The sequence below is a fragment of the Pleurodeles waltl genome, chromosome 4_2 (assembly GCF_031143425.1).
Source record: "Pleurodeles waltl isolate 20211129_DDA chromosome 4_2, aPleWal1.hap1.20221129, whole genome shotgun sequence".
NCBI classification, from domain to species: domain Eukaryota; kingdom Metazoa; phylum Chordata; class Amphibia; order Caudata; family Salamandridae; genus Pleurodeles; species Pleurodeles waltl.
In genome coordinates this window covers 543,470,920-543,476,728 of record NC_090443.1, presented here as the reverse complement: position 1 = coordinate 543,476,728, position 5,809 = coordinate 543,470,920, and the positions used below count along the sequence as shown (strand labels likewise).

The 5,809-nt window shown below is 41.9% G+C and overlaps 1 long non-coding RNA gene across 1 annotated transcript; it reads right to left on the bottom strand.

The window, feature by feature from the left end:
• Positions 1–4,322: 4,322 nt before the first annotated feature.
• LOC138294185 (uncharacterized) lies at positions 4,323–5,319 on the bottom strand. Its single transcript, XR_011203252.1, has 3 exons — positions 5,223–5,319; positions 5,077–5,112; positions 4,323–4,458 (listed from the first exon to the last, which is right to left on the bottom strand). It is a non-coding gene; the product is annotated as an uncharacterized lncRNA (long non-coding RNA).
• Positions 5,320–5,809: the final 490 nt, after the last annotated feature.

The window sequence follows — 5,809 nt, the reverse complement described above, 5'->3', positions numbered from 1 at the left end:
TTTGACAGGAGCAATAGCAGTGTTTTACATTGTCAAACCCCTGTTGAACAAAGACAAAGAAGTTTTATGCCACGACAAACACTAAAGGAAGTGCCTTTACACTTCAAATTATGTGACAAATATAATAGGGAGGTATTTTTTCACTGCAATGTTTTTAACAGATGAAACAGGAAGGGGTTTATTACAGAGGTCCCTGCTTGGCCCCGCAACAGTAAAGGGTTGATGTTTCAAAGAGAGACTTTATATTTATGCAAACCAATGTTTATGTCTAGACAGAGACAACATGGTAGGTGGTTCAAGTTGATGTAAAAGCCAATCGGCTTACTTCTTTAATTTCTTAATGTAATTACAAACTCAGTAGCCTGTCATTTTATAATGTGAATTACTTGACAAAGCCTATAGGCCTAATCTTGCTGATCATCAAAAGCTTTACATGTTAAAACTGACCCACGTAAGGTGATTGTTGGATTTTATGGTTACAGTGTAATGGTGCATAAAGTGTTAGCTGGTACCACACAGGTAATGAGAACAGACTTGATATATCTGTTTTTTGCCCCCCCCGTGATATTTCTTTGGGGTACTTGAGTAGCATCCAGCACTTCTATGAGGCCTCTTTAACAGGGGCTAGTGGCTTTCATTTGCAATTCCACTTAAAATCTGACAAATGGAACAAAAAGTATCTTTACATGGTGAACTCCATGCCAAGTGCAATATAAATGGGATTTACATTGTGAACTCCACGACAAATGCCACAGGAAGGGGCTTTACACTTGTAACTATCTGAAAAAACAACAGGTTTGGCATTTACATTATTACAAATACAGTAAAAGGTGTTTAGCAAATATGTTCGATATTTTCAGAGGGAGATTTGAAAAAGGTTCATGCCAATGTTTACTTTGAGTCTTCCTGAAATATTTGATGGCTCTCTTAAGACAGGGACTACTTGCACTTGTTTATTTTATTTTAATATAAAAACTAACAGGTTTGCTTTATTGATTAGTAGCCCATTTGATGAACTCTTTCACAAATGCACTAGGAAGGGATTATTATGAACGCTGTAAGAAATGCATTAGGAATAAGTTTACAATGGGAACTGTAACAACTACAATAGAAACAACTTTTCTTGATGAAAACCAAAGGAAGGGGCTTTATATTATAGAAAATAAGACCTTCTGAAACAGATTTCAAATTCATGGGAAGTTAGAGAGGTCTCAATTTCATTGTGTACATTTGTAATTTTATATGTAGTAGTTGTGTGTGAATTCGTTTTCTCTTTTTTTTAATAATAAAAACAATGGGGGCCAGATTTATCATTGGATTGCCTTGCAACGCAATCCTTAAAACAGATTTAGCAAGCAATACAAGCCCAGCTTGTATGGCCCGGCATTGCTTGGTAAATTTAGAGTAATGCAAGGCAGCACAAGTTGCTGCCTTGAGGTTTCATGCCCTGAGAAGGTGTTTAATGGATGGAGCATGCGTGTTCCCAATCATCCATCTATGGATTCTGGAGCATTCCCAGATTTACCAAGACTGGTACACCTAGGAATGCTCCAAAATGCTACGCTTTCCAGCAGAAAAAACAATCCTGCCTGCAAAACAGACACCCTTGCACCATGGCGGCAGGCTGTCTGCACAGGCACTAGAAAGTACGTAGGGGCATATTTAGAGGCATATTTATACTCTGTTTGCACCAAATGTGCGTCAAAGATTTTGACGCACATTCTGCACAAACCTTGCCCCATATTTAAACTCTGAGACCCGACCCCACGGCGTCAAAATTCCACTGTGCGTCATTTTTTGGATGCGGGAAACTGCCTTGTGTTAATGACATGCAAGGTAGGCGTTCCAGTCCAAAAAATGATTTTAAGGCCTGTGCGCCTTATTTATACTCCTGCGTCATTTTGACGCACAGGAGGTGGTGGGGCTTAAAAAACGGCGCACAGCCTGATGTGCACCGTTTTTTAACGCCTGGGTCAGGGCAGGCGTTAAGGAACCTGTGGGCTCAGAAGGAGTCTAGAGGTGCCCTCCCCTGCCTCCAGGGACACCCCCTGCCACCCTCGCCCACCCCTGGAGGACACCCATGGATGGGGGGACCCATCCCAGGTAAGTACAGGTAAGTTGAGGTAAGATTTTTTTTTAAAGTGGCATAGGGGTTCCTAATTTGGGCCCCCCTAAATGCCACTGTGCCCAATGACCATGCCCAGAGGACAAAAATCCCCTGGGAATGGCCATTGGGCAAGGGGGCATGACTCCTGTCTTTACTAAGATAGGAATCGTTTCAATGGGGGTTGTGCATCAAAAAATGGCGCAAGTCCGGTTTGAGGCATGATTTCTGCCTCAAACCTGACTTGCACCATTTTTTGACACACAACCCCCATTTCCCCCTACGCCGGCGCTGCCTGGTTTGAGTCATTTTTTTTACTCAGACCAGTTTGCAGCGCCGGCTAACATCATTACTTAAATAAGGCGCCCCCATGGCACGTAGGAATGGGGTTAGCCGGCGGTAAAATGTTTGACGCAAACCAGCGCTGGTTTGCGTAAAAAAGTATAAATATGGGCCTTATACTCTGTTTGCGCTGAATGTGTGTCAAAAATTTTGATCCACATTCGGCGCAAAACTTGCCCCATATTTAAACTCTGACGCCCGACCCAGCGGATGTCAAAATTCCACCGTGTGCATCATTTTTTGGATGCGGGAAACTGCCTTGTGTTAATGACATGCAAGGTAGGCGTTCCAGTCCAAAAAATGATTTTAAGGCCTGTGCGCCTTATTTATACTCCTGCGTCATTTTGACGCACAGGAGGTGGTGGGGCTTAAAAAACGGCGCACAGCCTGATGTGCACCGTTTTTGAATGCCTGGGTCAGGGCAGGCGTTAAGGGACCTGTGGGCTCAGAAGGAATCCAGAGGTACCCTTCCATGCCTCCAGGGACACCCCCTGCCACCCTCGCCCACCCCTGGAGGACACCCATGGATGAGGGAACCCATCCCAGGTAAGGACAGGTAAGCTGAGGTGAGTATTTTTTTTTTTTTTTTTTAAGTGACATAGGGGGGCCTAATTTGGGCCCCCCTACATGCCACTGTGCCCAATGACCATGCCCAGAGGACAGAAGTCCCCTGGGCATGGCCATTGGGCAGGCGGGCATGACTTCTGTCTTTGCTAAGACAGGAGTCATTTCAATGGGGGTTGTGCGTCAAAAAATGTCGCAAGTCCGATTTGAGGCATGATTTTTGCCTCAAACCTGACTTGCACCATTTTTTGATACACAACCCCCTTTTCCCCCTATGCCGGTGCTGCCTGGTTTGAGTCATTTTTTTTTTTACTCAGACCAGTCCGCAGTGCCGGCTAACCTAATTCCTTAAATAAGGCGCCCGCATGGCACGTAGGAATGGGGTTAGCCGGCGGTAAAAATTTTTACACAAACCAGCGCTGGCTTGCGTCAAAAAGTATAAATATGGGCCCTAGTGCGCCAGCGCAAGGAAAAAGCAGGAATGCACCATATTATGGTAAATAGGACACATTCCTGCCCTCTCTATTTGCCAAAGCGCAGCAGGTTACCTTGCTGCGTTGCACTGCGTCTAAGTATGAGGAATTCCTTATCTTGTATTTAACCGCTTCACCTGCTTGAATTTGTTCTTTTGTTTTTAGTTTATTAAGATTTTCTACTCGAGCAGCATCAAAATCATGTTCAATGGCTGTGCCCTTGTGCCTCGCATGGTGCTGTTTGCATTGATTTTTTAGCGCTGCTTGCGCTACCAGCGCTAAATTGATGCACAGGCAGCACGACATGTAGATTTTTTGCCCATTGATGGAACTTCTCAGAATCTTTTTGATTTGTATGCAACTCTGCAGTATTCCACGGAATGAAACTACGCAAGTTCAGATCACCTATACTTCAAATAAAGTCCATTTTAATACTTTTTGGTATTCACAATCTTGGCCTACTAATTTCTTGCCACCATATTTAAGTGATTGATGATAGTGTTAGATTAACCATCAGGTTAGGAATGGTTCTCAAGTTTTTAATCCTGAGGATTTTCTTGTGTAGACTTCTCATCATACAAAATAAAGAACTACCTGCAAACCCTTTGACTTGTTAGCTAGTATAAATTGAGAAAAGGTGCTCTGAAATGAGATGACCAATTTGCCCTATATGAGAAAAATAAACTTTTGTGGTGAACTGGAAATGATACAAAGACCAAGGCACACGTGAATTGCAGATGTAAAATCAGTACTTCACAAGTATACTACTGGCGAGATATTAACTGAATTCAAAATTAAGACATATATAAGAGAACAAAGTATCAATGTAGTCCTTCGGATAGAATGTTCATCTTTTAATGGGACACAAAACAGCCAGCACGTGTTTCATCATGGGAGGGAATACTCCCCGTGACTTCCTCAGGGCTAACACGCGTTTCATCATGGGAGGGAATACTCCCCGTGACTTTCTCAGGGCTGAAAAGAACATCAAAATATATCAACTAACATCAATAATCCAAAGTACATAAATATATCAGTATAAACATTCAACAAAACAAAACTCAAATACAAACATGAAAAGGAAAGACACATAGTTTGACAATCTTCCCAATCGTATCATTACAGTGAAAACAAGTGACAAGCTCTGTGTATTTAAGTCATACAAAATTAATGACATCCAATCCGGAGAAGAAGAAACTTGACCAGGACAACAACGCGTGGGGAGAAAAAGAGAAAGGAAATAAAAGAAAACCTTAAAGCCAAATAGATAACTAGGTAAAAACCAATCCAGGTGTAAAAATCAAGGCACCACATGGTGCAACCCCACCACAAAAAGAAATGTCATGAAGAAACCATATAGCAAAAACCTACAGTGCTAACCTCAGTGATCATTAAGATGAGGATAACATACCTCCAAAGATAAAATCACGAAAACACCATAATATCCTGGGTTTCCTACACAGAGAAACCCTCTGATGTGTAAGGTCAAGAAAAAACAATAATTATTTATCACTATCCAAATTGAAAACGAGAAGAGAAATAAACATAATGCCCCTCGTGCGGTTCACCCAAACTTATAGCCAAAACACATACCAACGAATGGCTCCAGCTGCATCAGCACCTATAGTACTGTTAATAACAAAAATTATTCATAGTGGATTACTGTATCGCCACCATAGTGCCATTAAAAGCTTGATTAGCGCACTCTGCACAAAAAACCAAAGCAAACTCCCACTCACCTCCTGTGTTGAGGAAAATTGAGGATTAATCTTGGAGCCTTCTATAGGAGGCTCCGTTCGATGTCTGTCAAACCATCCACTTCCCCGCTATCCCTTGATAAACGGGAGAAAGAACTTAAGTCTCGCGGGAATTGCACGTTTAGGAGCGCGTATCGGAGCTACCTGAACGTCAATAGACGTTCAGGGAAATCGGGCACCATCTTTAAATGTGCAAGAAAGCACGTGTAATTGTATCCTATTTACAATGGCAATAATATATACATCAATCAAACCCAAAAGAAACAGCCATATATGGCAATATCTACATACATCTAATTACGCTTATTAAGCCCTCACCATTCCAAGGTCTCCATTAATATATATTAAACACCTGATTTTACCGTGTGGAAGTTAAATTTAACAGGAAGTTATATAATCACGTAATTCTGCCCATGTAGTAAGAGAGCACACGTTCAGTAAAACTTTTTACCCCACGTTGATGTCATGGTCAATCATCAACTCCAAGTTGGATGATACAATAAACAGCAACAAAAGACACATTCTCAAGTCTTCCCACACATGATACAATGTATAGGGCACAACCAGAA